At 31.2% G+C, this 20,482-nt stretch overlaps 1 protein-coding gene across 11 annotated transcripts in view; it reads right to left on the bottom strand.

Annotated features, from left to right (window-relative positions):
- Cic (Putative transcription factor capicua) overlaps positions 1–20,482 on the bottom strand; it is a 144,904-nt gene that overhangs the window by 28,970 nt on the left and 95,452 nt on the right. For all 11 annotated transcript variants that reach the window (XM_076779976.1, XM_076779979.1, XM_076779975.1 and 8 more), the window contains one exon: positions 1,985–2,268. The gene's annotated coding sequence lies outside the window, so the exon portion shown is untranslated. The remainder of the gene's footprint in view (positions 1–1,984; positions 2,269–20,482) is intronic.

The following is a 20,482-nucleotide window of genomic DNA, read 5'->3' on the forward strand; positions in this document are numbered from 1 at the left end:
TTTACGGGGTCAAGGAGCAACTTTTACAATATTTTTAGAAATTCTACATATTCTCCACTAAAATACGCGTTGATTGCTTTTTTAAATATTAAAATCGTCCAATCCGTTCAAAAGTTATGGCGTTTTAAAGATATGCATAAAATTTCGGGGGTGCATTTCTTAGATGTTCGGTCAGGAATTTTTTTCTCGAAAATGGGTAGGATTTTGAGGGTATGTGTAATAACCAAAAATTATTGTAATTGACCCCAGTAACTAAATATAATTTTTTTAGTATCATTTGAAATTTTTTAATTTTTGTCGAAAAATTTCATATCTTCTTGAATTTTTTTCTCGAAAATGGGGGGGATTTCGAGGATATGCGTAATAACCAAAAATTATTGTAATTGACCCCAGTAACTAAATATAATTTTTTTAGTATCATTTGAAATTTTTTAATTTTTGTCGAAAAATTTCATATCTTCTTGAATTTTTTTCTCGAAAATGGGGGGGATTTCGAGGATATGCGTAATAACCAGAAATACTTGTAATTGACCCCAGTAACTAAATATAATTTTTTTAATATTGTTAGAAATTTTTTCAATTTTGTCGAAAGATTTCATACCTTTTCGAATTTTTTTCTCGAAAATGGGTAGGATTTCGAGGATATGCGTAATAACCAAAAATGATTGTAATTGACCCCCGCAACCGAAAATAATTTTTCCAAAACGATTTGAAATTGTTTAATTTTGTCGAAAAATTTCATAACTTTTCGAATTTTTTTCTCGAAAATGCGTAAGAATTCGGGGGTATGTCTAATGACTAAAAATGATTGGAATCGACCCTTGCAACATAAAACAATTTTTCCAGAACGATTTGAAATTGTTAAATTCAATTGTTAATAACTTTCTAACGAAGCCTCCATCAACAAATTATTATTCTCGATTTTCGTCTTATTTTGGCTACTAAAATCTCCCATTCAATTCTTTCCCAAGGTTAATCGAACACCCTGTATATTCAAAAAATACACAACTATTAATCAACTCAAATTTTAAACAAGATAACAATAATTAAAGTCTTTCTTGCGTTTCCTCTTACGGACATATACTTACGAACAATATGTCATTACATTGTTTTTAATAACAAAATTAGATTAAATGTTACTTTAACTCATATCAATATCGATGATGGCAGCACCATCAACCTGAAATATCAAAGCAAATGCTTTGCAAGTTTATAATACTTAACCCCTCAGTCACTATGCGCCACCATAGTTGTGGCCATCATTCGACACTTTGGCGCTTCTACATTAATACCGTCATGCCTCTAGTGGCCAAATAACAGAAACAATTTCACCACCAAAATCACACACTCTCTCTCAGTTCACAAGTATCATTTGAGTTTTATTAAATAAATAAATAAATATACGTTTAATTTGATTCACCTCGTTCACTAATATATTTGAATATAGCCACAAGCGCTATATAGTGTCTTTCGCGAGTGCCATCTATCTGAACAACTCGCCACTACAGTGTCTTTCGCGGACGCCATCTATCTGAACAACGCGGTACCATAGTGTCTTTCGCGGACGCCATCTATCTGAACAACGCGCCACTACAGTGGCGCACTCTACCGACACACTCGCTCACCATCTGAATAAAGTAATCGTTTTCAAATATTCTTTCACACTAATTTTACATTCACATCGATTCTTAATTATTTCCACAATATACAGCTTATTTTATTGAATTTCTTGCTTTTCATTTAAATAAATATACCATTTGATTTTTCTTTCTTTATATTCATTTGATTTGATTCTGACGTTGGTCTTCGTGTTGCACCATACTGAATTGTATTATTAATTACTAGAATAAATTGTCAAAGTTAAAATGCGTCTAAACTCGTGCAAAGAACACATTGCAGTGCCGTATCATTTACACGTAATTTGTCGTGTCTAAGAGGTTAGAAAAAAGAATTCGACTCGTGGAGGGTTGAAGCGTATACTTACAGTCCGTACAGTCGAGAGGGGGCTGCGTGCTGAAATGTGGCGAGTTGACGCTGGGAGGGTGGTGACACCTGCTGGGCGCATACCTCAGCACCCGGCTGTCGGGGACAGGATGCGTCGAGTCTGGGCTCTCTCGTCTTTGTCTATCTTGCGACGGGGCTGCTGTTCCCTCTCCCAACTCCAATTCTTCTTCCCAGCCCCAACTGCCGAGCATCCTCCTCCGAAAATTCTCCGCTTAGGCGAACACTTCCCTCTTCTTTCTTAATTGTCTTCTTCTAGTCAATGTCCTGCGCAATAGAACGTATTTCGGAACTGTTACCAACTCTTCTGCGCATTCGACTCACATTTATTATATTTCATTTATTATTATACATTTGTCTTGTTTGCTACGCCACAATTTTAAGGGAATTTTTTTCTCCCCTTTAGAGATTTTTTTACTCCCCCCAACAGATAGAGGGAAACTAATTTTGGATAAAATTTTAAAAAGGAGATATTTCCATTTTTGTTTGATGCTGCGCAGTAGAACGTATTTCGGAACTGTTACCAACTCTTCTGCGCATTCGACTCACATTTATTATATTTCACTAATTATTATAGATTTATTTGTTTTGTTTGCTACGCCACAATTTTAAGGGAATTTTTTTCTCCCCTTTAGAGATTTTTTTACTCCCCCAACAGATAGAGGGAAACTAATTTTGGATAAAATTTTAAAAAGGAAATATTTCCATTTTATTTTGATGCGCAGTAGAACGTATTTCGGAACTGTTACCAACTCTTCTGCGCATTCGACTCACATTTATTATATTTCACTAATTATTATAGATTTATTTGTTTTGTTTGCTACGCCACAATTTTAAGGGAATTTTTTTCTCCCCTTTAGAGATTTTTTTACTCCCCCAACAGATAGAGGGAAACTAATTTTGGATAAAATTTTAAAAAGGAGATATTTCCATTTTTGTTTGATGCTGCGCAGTAGAACGTATTTCGGAACTGTTACCAACTCTTCTGCGCATTAGACTCTCGTTTATTATATTTCATTTATTATTATACATTTGTCTTGTTTGCTACGCCACAATTTTAAGGGAATTTTTTTCTCCCCTTTAGAGATTTTTTTACTCCCCCAACAGATAGAGGGAAACTAATTTTGGATAAAATTTTAAAAAGGAGATATTTCCATTTTTTTTTGAGGCTTTGGATTTTGGATTCTTTTTTATTATTGGGTGACTGTGATTAAGGGGGTGAATGATGAAAGAAAGGGTAAAAAAATGCAATTTTTGGGATCGTTTTATACTACAGAAAGTATAGTTGTTGACAAAATTGATTTTAATGATATACACTCGATATTTATGTATTATTCGATATTTTTATTTGGAATTTTGGTAATTTCCTGGTCTTCTTTTTTGATATGTGTTTTATTGTTTTGAGAATTCATTAATTGCTTTTAAAATGGGAAACTTTTAGTATTATTTGAAATTTTTAAATTTTGTCGACAGATTTCATATCTTCTTGAATTTTTTTCTAGAAACAGGGTAGGATTTTGGGGGTAGGTCTAATGACCAAAAACAATTGTAATTCACCCCTCTAGCTAAATATAATTTTTTTAGTAGGATTTGAAATTTTTAAATTTTGTCGAAAGATTTCATATCTTCATGAATTTTTTTCTCGAAAATGGGAAGAATTTCGAGGGTATGTCTATTCACCAAAAACAATTGTAATTCACCCCTCTAGCTAAATATAATTTTTTTAGTACGATTTGAAATTTTTTAATTTTGTCGAAAGATTTCATATTTTCTCGAATTTTTTTCTAGAAACAGGGTAGGATTTTGGGGGTAGGTCTAATGACCAAAAACAATTGTAATTCACCCCTCTAGCTAAATATAATTTTTTTAGTAGGATTTGAAATTTTTTAATTTTGTCGAAAGATTTCATATCTTCTTGATTTTTTTTCTCGAAAATGGGAAAGATTTCGAGGGTATGTCTATTCACCAAAAACAATTGTAATTCACCCCTCTAGCTAAATATAATTTTTTTAGTAGGATTTGAAATTTTTAAATTTTGTCGAAAGATTTCATATCTTCATGAATTTTTTTCTCGAAAATGGGAAGGATTTCGAGGGTATGTCTATTCACCAAAAACAATTGTAATTCACCCCTCTAGCTAAATATAATTTTTTTAGTAGGATTTGAAATTTTTTAATTTTGTCGAAAGATTTCATATCTTCTTGAATTTTTTTCTAGATACAGGGTAGGATTTTGGGGGTATGTCTATTCACCAAAAACAATTGTAATTCACCCCTCTAGCTAAACATAATTTTTCTAGAACGATTTGAAATTTTTTAATTTTGTCGAAAGATTTCATATCTTCTTGAATTTTTTTCTAGAAACCGGGTAGGATTTTGGGGGTAGGTATAATGACCAAAAACAATTGTAATTCACCCCTCTAGCTAAATATAATTTTTTTAGTAGGATTTGAAATTTTTTAATTTTATCGAAAGATTTCATATCTTCTTGAATTTTTTTCTAGAAACAGGGTAGAATTTTGGGGGTAGGTCTAATGGCCAAAAATAATTGTAATTCACCCCTCTAACTAAATATAATTTTTTTAATAGGATTTGAAATTTTTTAATTTTGTCGAAAGATTTCATATCTTCTTGAATTTTTTTCTAGAAACAGGGTAGGATTTTGGGGGTAGGTCTAATGACCAAAAACAATTGTAATTCACCCCTCTAGCTAAATATAATTTTTTTAGTAGGATTTGAAATTTTTTAATTTTGTCGAAAGATTTCATATCTTCTTGAATTTTTTTCTAGAAACAGGGTAGGATTTTGGGGGTAGGTCTAATGGCCAAAAACAATTGTAATTCACCCCTCTAGCTAAATATAATTTTTCTAGAACGATTTGAAGGTTTTTAAATTCGTCGAAAGATTTCATATCTTCATGAATTTTTTTCTCAAAAATGGGAAGGATTTCGGGGGTATGTCTATTCACCAAAAACAATTGTAATTCACCCCTCTAGCTAAATATAATTTTTTTAGTAGGATTTGAAATTTTTTAATTTTGTCGAAAGATTTCATATCTTCTTGAATTTTTTTCTAGAAACAGGGTAGGATTTTGGGGGTAGGTCTAATGACCAAAAACAATTGTAATTCACCCCTCTAGCTAAATATAATTTTTCCAAAACGATTTGAATTTTTTTTTTTCCTGTCGAAAAATTTCATACCTTCTCGAATTTTTTTCTCTAAAATGCGTAGGAATTCATGGGTATGTGTAATGACATAAAATAATTGTAATTGTCCCCCGTAACCGAAAATAATTTTTCCAGAACGATTTGAAATTTTTGAATTTAATTGTTAATAACTTTTTAACGAAGCCTCCATCAACAAATTAGTATTCTTGATTTTCGTCTTATTTTGGACTCCAGAATCCCTCATTAAAATTTTTCCCTCGCTTGTCAGGACACCCTCTATCCATTTATCAAAATTAAAAAGAAATTGTAATTTAGTGTATCATATTTCACAATTTCATATTCCTTTTAATCTGCTCAATTAATCATTCCACATTTAATAACTCAACACATCGAAAGAATCATTCTATATCACGAAACAACGTAAACAAAAAATTCAATCAATTTCCAATTTTTCTAACCTAATAAAATCGCCTTTCAGTAAATCTCAATTACTAAATCTATTCTATATCGGAGAAACGTGATTCTTAACCTATTTCAGGCACACTACCTCTAGTTAAATCATTCAGAAACATTGAAAATTAACATTTAAGCAATGGCCGCCTCAAATCCTTCACATTTCGTCAAACTCCAAATTCCACAAATTCCAAGCTACAAGTGGCGCCAGAGTCATATTTCCACCAAACGAAACAAAAAAGTCACTATCCAATTTTCACCGCGACTGACACATCGACTGACGCCAAACTCGGTAAACAACTGTTGATCGTATCTTTCGTAAACCCTGCCACGTGTTGAACGAATAAAAAACCTCGGTTGGTTCGTTTTCAAGAGCCCGACGAACCTCGTTCGGGAAACCGGACGATAATCGCTGGGAATCGATACACACTTCCTCTTTCACAGATCGCGTGTCGACCTTCCGGCGCTGACAGGAAAAACAGAAACTCCGACATAACCTATTCCGTGAAACCGCGCTTGGAACCGGCACACGGTCCCCGTGGCAGCGCCGGCGAAGGTTCCACGGGCGACTGACGAGTTGTCAACAGGCGCTTAGTTGCCGCCGCCGCCGCCAGCGACGCGGAGGAGTACGAGACCACGCACGAAAGGAAACAAACGCGAGATAGGAAAGTTTCGAGGTGAGACAAGGTCGATCCTCCTTCGCGCATCGATTGGAAATCACCGTTGTCTATCCGCCCCGACCGGCGCGTCTCGCGAGAGTCTTGCATATGGAGGAACGAGCAAAAAGAGTGGGGAGAGTGGGGGGAGGCGCTGAGTGCGCGTGAGCGACGAGGACAGAGCGTTGGAGCGAGAGAGACGGTGAAGTAGGAGGGAGGGGGAAGAGAGAGAGACGTTACTACGCTTCTCCGCCTCTTTCGCGATCTGACACCGAGTCCTGAGAGCATTAGTTCGCCCCCCGTGCCACAGAGGGCTGGAACCGAAGATTTTTGGTGAGGTTTTACTAACAAATGAACATTCACATATCGATTTTTAATCGATTGGTGTTGTTTTTGAAATTTTTACTGGGTTTTAGAGATTCAAGAATTGGGGAAATTGACTATGAATTGTGGATATATTGAATTGGTACAGTTTAAGGTTTTTGAATGTAGGTTTGGTGATTGAATAATGTAGTTTCTTTTTCTAGGGGGTTTTGAGGATCGCGTTTAAGGTTTTTATCAAATTGAAAAATATTAATTATGACTGGAGTTATTTTATTTATTGTGTTGGGAACGTAACGTTGAATGTATTGCGGAATATTTTTGCAAAATGATTTCAAATTTTTTTTTTCGAAAAATTTTACATTTGAATTTTTTTGTAGGAAGGGGGTGGGATTTCGAGGGTATGTTTAATGACCAAAAATGATTGTAATTTACCCCTATAGACGACAATATTTTTTTTAGAGCGATTTGAAATTTTTTAATTTTGATGACAAATTTCATATTTTCTGGAATTTTTTTCTAAGAAATGAGTAGGATTTCAAGGGTATGTTTAATGACCAAAAATGATTGTAATTAACCCCTACAGGCGACAATATTTTTTTTAGAGCGATTTGAAATTTTTTAATTTTGATGACAAATTTTATATTTTCTGGAATTTTTTTCTCGAAAATGGGTAGGATTTCAAGGGTATGTCTATTCACCAAAAATGATTGTAATTAACCCCTACAGGCGACAATATTTTTTTTAGAGCGATTTAAAATTTTATAATTTTTGTCGACAAATTTCATATTTTCTGGAATTTTTTTCTAGGAAATGAGTAGGATTTTGGGGATATGACTCTTCACCAAAAATGATTGTAATTGACCCCTACAGGCGACAATATTTTTTTTAGAGCAATTTGAAATTTTTTTTTTCGTCGACACCTACCCCCAGTCGATTTTTCTTAGAAATTCGTTTTTGATTTTTAATAATTTTGTTTGACGTCCTACAGAAAAGTTGTTTAATACTTTTTTGTAGGTACCTATGGGTGCTACTACAGAAAAAAGTTTCATTGAAATATATTCACTATTATAGGAGTTATGGCTGTTTGAAAATTGGACCCGTTTTATGTGGTTTTTTCAATTTTGCGGGATCAAGGATCAACTTTTCGAATATTTTGGCAATTTCTACATATTCCTCATCTAAATACGCGTCGTTTGAGTTTTTGAAAATTAAAATCGACTAATCCGTTCAGAAGTTATGATTTTTTAAAGATTTGCACAAAATTTGGGGGTACCATTTCTGGCTTGCAATTATATTTTCGGTAAGGAATTTTTTTCTCGAAAATGCGTAGGATTTCTGGGATATGTCTCTTGACCAAAAATGCTTGCAATTGACCCCTGCAACTAAAAATAATTTTTCCAAACCGATTTGGAATTTTTTTTTTCCGTCGAAAAATATAGGCACCTATTTTTTGTCGATTTTTCTTGAAAATTCGTTTTTGATTTTTAGTAATTTCGTTTGACGTCCTACAGAAAAGTTGTTTAATACTTTTTTGTAGGTATCCATGAGCTCTACTTCAGAAAAAAGTTTCATTGAAATATATTCACTATTGTAGGAATTATGGCTGTTTCAAAATTGGACCATTTTTATGAAGTTTTTTTCATTTTGTGGTGTCAAGGACCAACTTTTCGAATATTTTTGCAATTTCTACATATTCCTCACCTAAATACGCGACGTTTGAGTTTTTGAAAATTAAAATCGACCAATCCGTTCAGAAGTTATGATTTTTTAAAAATTTGCACAAAATTTGGGGGTACCATTTCTGGCCTGCAATTATATTTTCGGTAAGGAATTTTTTTCTCGAAAATGCGTAGGATTTCGGGGGTATGTCTATTGACCAAAAATGCTTGCAATTGACCCCTGCAACTAAAAATAATTTTTCCAAACCGATTTGAAATTTTTTTTTTCCTTCGAAAAATTTCACACTTTCTCGAATTTTTTTCTAGAAACTGCGTAGGAATTCAAGGGTATGTCTATTCACCAAAAATGATTGTAATTAACCCTTAAGGCCAACAATATTTTTTTTAGAACGATTTGAAATGTTTTAATTTTGTCGACAAATTTCATATCTTCGCGAATTTTTTTCTCGAAAATGGGTAGGATTTCGGGGATATGACTCTTCACCAAAAATTATTGTAATTGACCCCTACAGCCAAAGATATTTTTTTTAGAACGATTTGAAATTTTTTAATTTTGTCGACAAATTTCATATCTTCTCGAATTTTTTTCTCGAAAATGGGTAGGATTTCGGGAATATGACTCTTCACCAAAATCAATTGTAATTCACCCCTCTAGCTAAATATAATTTTTTTAGTATGATTTGAAATTTTTTAATTTTGTCGACAAATTTCATATCTTCTCGAATTTTTTTCTCGAAAATGGGTAGGATGTCGGGGATATGACTCTTCACCAAAAACAACTGTAATTCACTCCTCTAGCTAAATATAATTTTTTTAGTATGATTTGAAATTTTTTAATTTTGTCGACAAATTTCATATCTTCACGAATTTTTTTCTCGAAAATGGTTAGGATTTCGGGGATATGTCTCTTCACCAAAAATGATAGCAATTAACCCCTACAGCCAACAATATTTTTTTTAGGACGATTTGAAATGTTTTAATTTTGTCGACAAATTTCATATCTACTCGAATTTTTTTCTCGAAAATGGTTAGGATTTCGGGGATATGACTCTTCACCAAAAACAATTGTAATTCACCCCTCTAGCTAAATATAATTTTTTTAGTATGATTTGAAATTTTTTAATTTTGTCGAAAAATTTCATATCTTCTCGAATTTTTTTCTCGAAAATGGGTAGGATTTCGGGGATATGTCTCTTCACTAAAAATGATAGCAATTAACCCCTACAGCCAACAATATTTTTTTTAGTATGATTTGAAATTTTTTAATTTTGTCGACAAATTTCATATCTTCTCGAATTTTTTTCTCGAAAATGGGTAGGATTTCGGGGATATGTCTCTTCACTAAAAATGATAGCAATTAACCCCTACAGCCAACAATATTTTTTTTAGTATGATTTGAAATTTTTTAATTTTGTCGACAAATTTCATATCTTCTCGAATTTTTTTCTCGAAAATGGGTAGGATTTCGGGGATATGTCTCTTCACCAAAAATGATAGCAATTAACCCCTACAGCCAACAATATTTTTTTTAGAACGATTTGAAATTTTTTAATTTTGTCGACAAATTTCATATCTACTCGAATTTTTTTCTCGAAAATGGTTAGGATTTCGGGGATATGACTCTTCACCAAAAACAATTGTAGTTCACCCCTCTAGCTAAATATAATTTTTTTAGTATGATTTGAAATTTTTTAATTTTGTCGAAAAATTTTATATCTTCTGGAATTTTTTTCTAAGAAATGAGTAGGATTTCGGGGATATGTCTCTTCACCAAAAATGATAGCAATTAACCCCTACAGCCAACAATATTTTTTTTAGAACGATTTGAAATTTTTTAATTTTGTCGACAAATTTCATATCTTCTCGAATTTTTTTCTCGAAAATGGGTAGGATTTCGGGGATATGACTCTTCACCCAAAACAATTATAATTCACCCCTCTAGCTAAATATAATTTTTTTAGAACGATTTGAAATTTTTTAATTTTGTCGACAAATTTCATATCTTCTCGAATTTTTTTCTCGAAAATGGGTAGGAATTCGGGGATATGACTCATCACCAAAAATGATAGCAATTAACCCCTACAGCCAACAATATTTTTTTTAGAGCGATTTGAAATGTTTTAATTTTGTCGAATTATTATATCAATCATATATTTCCATATAATCCAAAAACTAAACGTTTTCCAATACAAAATTGCCTAAGAAACTAATATATCTAAAATAAGAAATACATATCTCATTTCTCAATACAAATTATCTAAGAAAATAACATATCCAAAATAAAGAATACACTTCTCTTTCATTGCTCCACATTTGTCAGAAACAATTACATTCAAAACATTAGACATAGCCCAATCAAATAAAACATAAATATAAAATCAATCACAACATAGTACAAGTAATTACAAAATATTCTATACGTTATTAAATCGTCAGAATTTTTTATCTTTTGATATCTTGATGGTTCAAAATTCATTCCAAATATTTTTTTAATTATCTTTATTATATCTAAGAATTTGGTATCTGTGATGGTTCGAAAGTTACACTAAAATTTTTTAATATTTTTCCGTGCAAACCGTACTTTGGTATCTTCAATGGTTCCAAAATTATTCTAAAATGACACTAAAATTTTTTAATATTTTTCCGTGCAAACCCTACTTTGGTATCTTCAATGGTTCAAAAGTTCTACCAAAATATTGCTAAAATTTTTTAATATTTTTCCGTGCAAACCCTACTTTGATATCTGTGATGGTTCAAAAGTTACACTAAAATTTTTTAATATTTTTCCGTGCAAACCCTACTTTGGTATCTTCAAAGGTTCCAAAATTATTCTAAAATGACACTAAAATTTTTTAATATTTTTCCGTGCAAACCCTACTTTGGTATCTTCAATGGTTCAAAAGTTCTACCAAAATATTGCTAAAATTTTTTAATATTTTTCCGTGCAAACCCTACTTTGATATCTGTGATGGTTCAAAAGTTACACTAAAATTTTTTAATATTTTTCCGTGCAAACCCAACTTTGGTATCTTCAATGGTTCCAAAATTATTCTAAAATGACACTAAAATTTTTTAATATTTTTCCGTGCAAAGCGTACTTTGGTATCTTCAATGGTTCAAAAGTTCTACCAAAATATTGCTAAAATTTTTTAATATTTTTCCGTGCAAACCCTACTTTGATATCTGTGATGGTTCAAAAGTTACACTAAAATTTTTTAATATTTTTCCGTGCAAACCCAACTTTGGTATCTTCAATGGTTCCAAAATTATTCTAAAATGACACTAAAATTTTTTAATATTTTTCCATGCAAACCCTACTTTGGTATCTTCAATGGTTCAAAAGTTCTACCAAAATATTGCTAAAATTTTTTAATATTTTTCCGTGCAAACCCTACTTTGATATCTGTGATGGTTCAAAAGTTACACTAAAATTTTTTAATATTTTTCCGTGCAAACCCAACTTTGGTATCTTCAATGGTTCCAAAATTATTCTAAAATGACACTAAAATTTTTTAATATTTTTCCGTGCAAACCCTACTTTGGTATCTTCAATGGATCAAAAGTTCTACTAAAATATTGCTAAAATTTTTTAATATTTTTCCGTGCAAACCCTACTTTGGTATCTGTGATGGTTCAAAAGTTACACTAAAATTTTTTAATATTTTTCCGTGCAAACCCAACTTTGGTATCTTCAATGATTCCAAAATTATTCTAAAATGACACTAAAATTTTTTAATATTTTTCCGTGCAAACCCTACTTTGATATCTGTGATGGTTCAAAAGTTACACTAAAATTTTTTAATATTTTTCCGTGCAAACCCAACTTTGGTATCTTCAATGGTTCCAAAATTATTCTAAAATGACACTAAAATTTTTTAATATTTTTCCGTGCAAACCCTACTTTGGTATCTTCAATGGTTCAAAAGTTCTACTAAAATATTGCTAAAATTTTTTAATATTTTTCCGTGCAAACCCTACTTTGATATCTGTGATGGTTCAAAAGTTACACTAAAATTTTTTAATATTTTTCCGTGCAAACCCAACTTTGGTATCTTCAATGGTTCCAAAATTATTCTAAAATGACACTAAAATTTTTTAATATTTTTCCGTGCAAACCCTACTTTGGTATCTTCAATGGTTCAAAAGTTCAACTAAAATTTTTTAATATTTTTCCATGCAAACCCAACTTTGGTATCTTCAATGGTTCCAAAATTATTCTAAAATGACACTAAAATTTTTTAATATTTTTCCGTGCAAACCGTACTTTGATATCTTCAATGGTTCCAAAATTATTCTAAAATGACACTAAAATTTTTTAATATTTTTCCGTGCAAACCCTACTTTGGTATCTGTGATGGTTCAAAAGTTACACTAAAATTTTTTAATATTTTTCCGTGTAAACCCAACTTTGGTATCTTCAATGGTTCCAAAATTATTCTAAAATGACACTAAAATTTTTTAATATTTTTCCGTGCAAACCCTACTTTGATATCTGTGATGGTTCAAAAGTTACACTAAAATTTTTTAATATTTTTCCGTGCAAACCCAACTTTGGTATCTTCAAAGGTTCCAAAATTATTCTAAAATGACACTAAAATTTTTTAATATTTTTCCGTGCAAAGCGTACTTTGGTATCTGTGATGGTTCAAAAGTTATTAAAAAATGTTTGATGCGTCCCACTGAGCGTGGCCAGGGCTCCTCCGAGGAAAACAACGCTCCCGATGGACGGTGGCGTGGGTACTAAGGGGGAATGCACTAACCTCGCTGCCCCCTACCACAAGGCTGACTCACGTTGCCCGGCTCGGCCGCCATTGTGTCCGTGTCGCCTCTCTCTCGTTTTCGCGAGGGTGTGCATGTGCACCGGGACGAAATTCAAAACCTGTTACGTGACGCCCCGGAGACGTCTGAATCGAACTCGACCGTTTTTATTCAAAATCCCCATCCGTGGATCGACTTCGAAGTTCCTAACCTTCCGTCTCACGAATGACCTTCAAAATAGTTCGAACGATACGAGGAGAAACAATAGATCGAGTTTAATATTCGGGAGATGTTAGAGTTGGTAATTTTCTGATGTCACTAGCGTGTTTCAGGGCATGCTTTCTAAGACTAAAATCCCTAGTAATAATATTAATTATAGCCATGAGAATGTTGGTTGCTTAGGGGCTGTAACTATTTTAAAAATGGCTGACAAAACTGTGTTTTATGTTTCTTTCTTTCGTTTGTTAAATGGTTGTTTTTAAACGTTTTCTTCGTGTTACAGAGTTGAGAATATTTACTATTTTTTGTATTATTTACATGTGGAAAATAATTCTTTTAGTATGATTTGAAATTTTCTTTTTGTAGACAAATTTCATATATTCTCGAATTTTTTTCTGGAAACTGGGTAGGAAATCAGGGGTATGTGTAATGACCAAAAATGATTGTAATCGACTCTTTCAACCGAAGGTATTTTTTTTAGGACGATTTGAAATTTTTTTTTTTGGGGCCAAAAAATTTCATATATTCTCGAATTTTTTTCTGGAAACTGGGTAGGAATTCAGGGGTATGTGTAATGACCAAAAATGATTGTAATTGATGCCTGCAAGTGAAAATAATTTTTTCAGAACGATTTGAAAAATTTTTTTAATTTTGTCGAATTTCATATTTTCTCGAATTTTTTTCTCGAAAGTGCCTAGGAATTCAGGGGTGTGTGTAATGACCAAAAATGATTGTAATCGACTCTTTCAACCGAAGGTATTTTTTTTAGAACGATTTGAAATTTTTTGGTTTTCGTCAAAAAATTTCATATATTCTCGAATTTTTTTCTAGAAACTGGGTAGGAATTCAGGGGTATGTGTAATGACAAAAAATGATTGTAATTGATGCCTGCAAGTGAAAATAATTTTTTCAGAATGATTTGAAAAATTTTTTTAATTTTGTCGAATTTCATATTTTCTCGAATTTTTTTCTCGAAAGTGCGTAGGAATTCAGGGGTGTGTGCAATGACAAAAAATGATTGTAATGGACCCCCATAACCGAAAATAATTTTTTCAAAAGAATTTGAAAAATTTTTTTTTCTTCGAAAAATTTCATATCTTCTCGAATTTTTTTCTGGAAACTGGGTAGGAATTCGGGGGTATGTGTAATGACCATAAATGATTGTAATTGATCCCTCTAGCTAAAAATAATTTTTTTGAAATTTTTATTTTCGCTAAATAATGTAAGCACCCACCCCTTGTCAATTTTTCTTAAAATTTCGATTTTTATTTTTAGTAATTTTGTTTGGCGCTTTACAGAAAATTTGTCTAATACTTTTTTGTAGGTATCCATGAGCTCTGCTTTCAAACTAAATTTCAATGAGATACACTCACTATTGTAGAAATTATGGTCGCTTGAAAATTCGACCATTTTGAGATGGTTTTTCTCACTTTACGGTATCAAGAAACAACTTTTTCAATATTGATAGAATTTCTACATATTCCCTACTAAAATACGCGTCGTTTGCAGTTCGAAAAATTAAAATCCTCCAATCCATTCAAGAGTTATGATATTTTAAAGATTCAAATGAAATTTCATATCTTCTAGAATTTTTTTCTAGAAACTGAGTAGGAATTCGGGGGTATGAGTAATGACAAGAAATGATTGTAATGGACCCCTACAGCTAAGAATATTTTTTTTCAGAACGATTTGAAATTTTTTTAATTTTGTCGAATTTCATATTTTCTAGAATTTTTTTCTCGAAAGTGCGTAGGAATTCAGGGGTATGTGTGATGACAAAAAATGATTGTAATCGACTCTTTCAACAGAAGGTATTTTTTTTAGAACGATTTGAAAAATTTTGTTTTTGTCGAATTTCATATTTTCTCGAATTTTTTTCTCAAAAGTGCGTAGGAATTCAGGGGTATGTGTAATGACAAAAAATGATTGTAATCGACTCTTTCAACCGAAGGTATTTTTTTTAGAACGATTTCAAAAATTTTGTTTTTGTCGAATTTCATATTTTCTTGAATTTTTTTCTATAAACTGGGTAGGAATTCAGGGGTATGTGTAATGACAAAAAATGATTGTAATCGACTCTTTCAACCGAAGGTATTTTTTTTAGAACGATTTGAAAAATTTTGTTTTTGTCGAATTTCATATTTTCTCGAATTTTTTTCTCGAAAGTGCGTAGGAATTCGGGGGTATGTGTAATGACAAAAAATGATTGTAATCGACTCTTTCAACCGAAGGTATTTTTTTTTAGAACGATTTGAAAAATTTTGTTTTTGTCGAATTTCATATTTTCTCGAATTTTTTTCTATAAACTGGGTAGGAATTCAGGGGTATGTGTAATGACCAAAAATGATTGTAATCGACTCTTTCAACAGAAGGTATTTTTTTTAGAACGATTTGAAAAATTTTGTTTTTGTCGAATTTCATATTTTCTTGTATTTTTTTCTCGAAAGTGCGTAGGAATTCAGGAGTATGTGTAATGACAAAAAATAATTGTAATTGACCCCTATAGCTAAAAATAATTTTTCCCAGGACGATTTGAAATTTTTGAATTTAATTGTTAATAACTTTTCAACGAAGCCTCCATCAACAAATTGATATCCTTGTAAAAAGAATTCTCTCTAAATCCACTTACAAAACTGTGCAATGATCTATTCTGCACTATACATTTTTTAATTTATCCAGAATTATTTAAAAATAATTATTAAACTCAATATTCAAAATGTTTAATTTACTACAATTACTTCGTTTATACTATGTTTCCCTTTAAAACTATGGAAAATTCACACAACGTGATACTTATCCTCACGCGCGAGAAAATTATAAAAATGGTGGCTTATCGTTTAATAAAAGCTTCAGTATTTTATCTTAACTATTGTTATCTCGTCTCTAATTGTGAATGAAATCATTGAGGCAACGTTTCACGTTATCATTTAAAAATCTAACAAATAAAAAATAAACAACTTATCTAACCAGTTACTCCTTAAATAAACATAGAATAAAACATTCAAAAACAAAAATTAAAATGTCACGTGTCTCAAATTTCTTTTATTTATTATTCAACTGAAATTTTACCCATTTTTTATACAAATTAAATTTTTACGAGTGTCTAGAAAATATGTAAACTGTACTAATTCGTTAATCTAAATCCATAAATTTTAATTGTAATAATTACAGGAATAACACACGCAAAACTGTGAATTTGTAACACTGGTGCATCGTTAAGATTAACTCGCTGCCATCGAGGTAAAAATGAGTCATAGCGCGTGAGTAATATGATAAAAGTGGGGTTTTAATTGTTCCATAGTCGCAATACTGTAAAATAACTGCACTTACACGGCTCCAAACAAGAAAGGTCGTAACTCCACGCGATTTACGAAGTTAAATTAATAAATTGATCGTTTAAAATTATGTCAAATTACGTCAGCGTTATTTACTGAAGAAAAATAATTTAAATGAAAGATTTACTCTTAAAAATTTAATTAAAAACGATTTTATACACTATTTTTAAAATAAAAGCAAAAGTAATTTTTCCAACGATAAATATCAATTGGAATACATTTTACAAATAAATATCGAAATTATTTCTTTGGTGGACCAAATTATTTGGCAAAAAATTTGATAAAAAGCTTTTAAAAGCTTATTTTGGCCTCAGATAACTAATAAATTGACGAAATTGAACATGGATTAGTTTTTAGAATTTTGATTAAATATATTTTTGTTATTAGTTAATCAATTTCGTTATAATTTGGTATAAATAAACTTTATACATGTGGTCATTTATAATCAAAAATTTATCGCAAAATTTTAAATGCATCCCTTGATTTCAACCCCTCAAAAGCAACGAGGGAACGAAAATTTATGGGGTAGACAGTTTTGAACATTTAATATCATTTTTCTCGAAAACTATTGTCTTCATGATAAAAATCAATAGGGCATAAAATGTGTATTTTGTTGGGGCCTACAACTTTTATCCGAAGCATTTTTCAAAATTCCCATTATTTACGGAAGTAAATGTAAAAATAAAATTTAATGTATGAAGTTTCGAACATATAATATCGTTTTTCTCGAAAACTACTGTCTTCATGACAAAAATCAATAGGACATGAAATGTGTATTTTGTTGGGGTCTACAACTTTTATCCGAAGCATTTTTCAAAATTCCCATTATTTACGGAAGTAAATGTGAAAATAAAATTTAATATATGAAGTTTCGAACATATAATATCGTTTTTCTCGAAAACTATTGACTTCATGACAAAAATCAATAGGACATAGAATGTGTATTTTGTTGGGGCCTACAACTTTTATCCGAAGCATTTTTCAAAATTCCCATTATTTACGGAAGTAAATGTAAAAATAAAATTTAATGTATGAAGTTTCGAACATATAATATCGTTTTTCTCGAAAACTATTGTCTTCACGACAAAAATCAATAGGATATAAAATGTGTATTTTGTTGGGGTCTACAACTTTTATTCGAAGCATTTTTCAAAATTTCTATTATTTACGGAAGTAAATGTAAAAATAAAATTTAATGTATGAAGTTTCGAACATTTAATATCGTTTTTCTCGAAAACTATTGTCTCCATGACAAAAATCAATAGGACATGAAATGTGTATTTTGTTGGGGCCTACAACTTTTATCCGAAGCATTTTTCAAAATTTCTATTATTTACGGAAGTAAATGTAAAAATTAAATTTTATTGTATGAAGTTTCGAACATATAATATCGTTTTTCTCGAAAACTATTGTCTTTATGGCAAAAATCAATAGGACATAGAATGTGTATTTTGTTGAGGTCTACAACGTTTATCCGAAGCATTTTTCAAAATTTCTATTATTTACGGAAATAAATGTGAAAATAGAATTTGCGCCAAATTTCACTATCACACTAGTAATCAGCACGCCAAAATACGTGAGAATCCTGAGTATAAAAAAAATCGAAGGTATAAATCTCAACTATAGCTTCTTTATAATAACAATGTTTATTTATAATAAAAAATTTATCACAAAATCTTAAATGGCTGACTGTATATGAAGTTTCGAACATTTAACATCCTTTTTCTCGAAAACTATTGTCTTTATAACAAAAATTAATAGGACATGAAATGTGTATTTTGTTGGGGCCTACAACTTTTATCGGAAGCATTTTTCAAAATTCCCATTATTTACGGAAGTAAATGTGAAAATAAAATTTAATGTATGAAGTTTCGAACATATAATATCGTTTTTCTCGAAAACTATTGTCTCTATGACAAAAATCAATAGGACATAGAATGTGTATTTTGTTGGGGCCTACAACTTTTATCCGAAGCATTTTTCAAAATTCCCATTATTTACGGAAGTAAACATGAATAAGTGTGAGTCTCAAGGATATCCACACAGAACTAATAAAACACATAGAAGGCGTAGTGTAAATAACTTTTAGGCATCTGCTCGTCGTAGACGCGTGTTTACGTCGGTATCGTCGCGTGTCGAGTTACGCGACACTTAATATTGCCAAAACAGGAGACTTCTTTAGCGAGGAGAACCGAGGTTCGATGTCACCCCAAATAACGATTGGAAAATGCCTTACGAAAACATTGAGCTAATTGGATTACAGTAGGGTGCACGTGTTGCGTGAGGAAAACCGTGTTCAGAGAATTATATTTCCGGAAAGTAATTAAATTGACAACGTTGTAGTTCTATGTAATCTTTATTTTTTATTTACAACAATGCATTGCATCATATACAGGGTGTTCGTGGGGGAAATTTTAATGGGGGATTCTGGAGGCCAAAATAAGACGAAAATTAAGAATATTAATTTGTTGATGGAGGCTTCGTTAAAAAGTTATTAATGTTTAAAGTTCCGACTGTAATGAATTTTTTTCTAAAAAGTGGGTAGGATTTCGAGGGTATGTGTAATGACCAAAAATTATTGTAATTGACCCCTAAAGCGGAAAATATTTTTTTTGGAGCGATTTGAAATTTTTTAATTTTGTCAAATTTCATATTTTCCTGAATTTTTTTCTAGGAAATGAGTAGGAATTCGAGGGTATGTGTAATGACCAATAATTATTGTAATTGATCCCTAAAGCGGAAAATATTTTTTTTGGAGCGATTTGAAATTTTTTAATTTTGTCGAATTTCATATTTTCTTGAATTTTTTTCTAGGAAATGAGTAGGAATTCGAGGGTATGTGTAATGACCAAAAATTATTGTAATTGACCCCTACAGTCGAAAATATTTTTTTTGGAGCGATTTGAAATTTTTTAATATTGTCGAATTTCATATTTTCTTGAATTTTTTTCTAGGAAATGAGTAGGATTTCGGGGATATGACTCTTCACCAGAAATGATTGTAATTGACCCCTGTAACTAAATATAATTTTTCCAGAACGATTTGAAAAATTTTTTTTTCTTCGAAAAGTTTCATATCTTTTGGAATTTTTTTCTCGAAAGTGTGTAGGAATTAGGGATTATGCCTGTTGACCAAAAATGCTTATAATTGACCCTAGCAAACAAAAATAATTTTTCCAGAACGATTAGATATTTTTTTTTGTCGCCAAAAAATTTAAGTATCTATGCCCTGTCGATTTTTCTTAAAAATTTGTTTCCCATTTTTAATAAATTTAGCTGGCACTGTAGAGAAAAGTTGTTTAATGCTTTTTTGTAGGTATCAATGAGCTCTAGTTCCCTACTAAATTTCAATCAAATTCATTCACTATTGTAGGAGTTATGGCCGTTTGAAAATTGGACCATCTTTATGGGGTTTTTCTCATTTTACGGTATCAAGAAACAACTTTTTCAATATTATTAGAATTTCTATATATTTTCCACTAAAATACGCGTTATTTTTCATTTTGAAAAACTAAAATCCTCCAATTTATTCAAGAGTTACGACATTTTTAAAATTCGCGTGAAATTTCAGAAAATCGTTCACATCAGATTTTCAGTAAAGAATTTTTTTCTCGAAAGTGCGTAGGAATTCGGGGGTAGGTCTATTGACCAAAAATGCTTGTAATTGACCCCTGTAACTAAATATAATTTTTTTAGTATGATTTGAAATTTTTTAATTTTTTCGAAAAATTCCATATCTTGTCGAATTTTTTTCTCGAAATTGGGGAGGATTTCGAGGGTATATGTAATGATCAAAAATGATTCTAATTGACCCCTGTAACTAACTATAATTTTTCCAGAATGATTTGAAATTTTTATTTTCGCCAAATAATTTAGAGGCACCCTCTGTCGA

The sequence above is a fragment of the Colletes latitarsis genome, chromosome 12, assembly GCF_051014445.1.
Source record: "Colletes latitarsis isolate SP2378_abdomen chromosome 12, iyColLati1, whole genome shotgun sequence".
Lineage (NCBI taxonomy): Eukaryota > Metazoa > Arthropoda > Insecta > Hymenoptera > Colletidae > Colletes > Colletes latitarsis.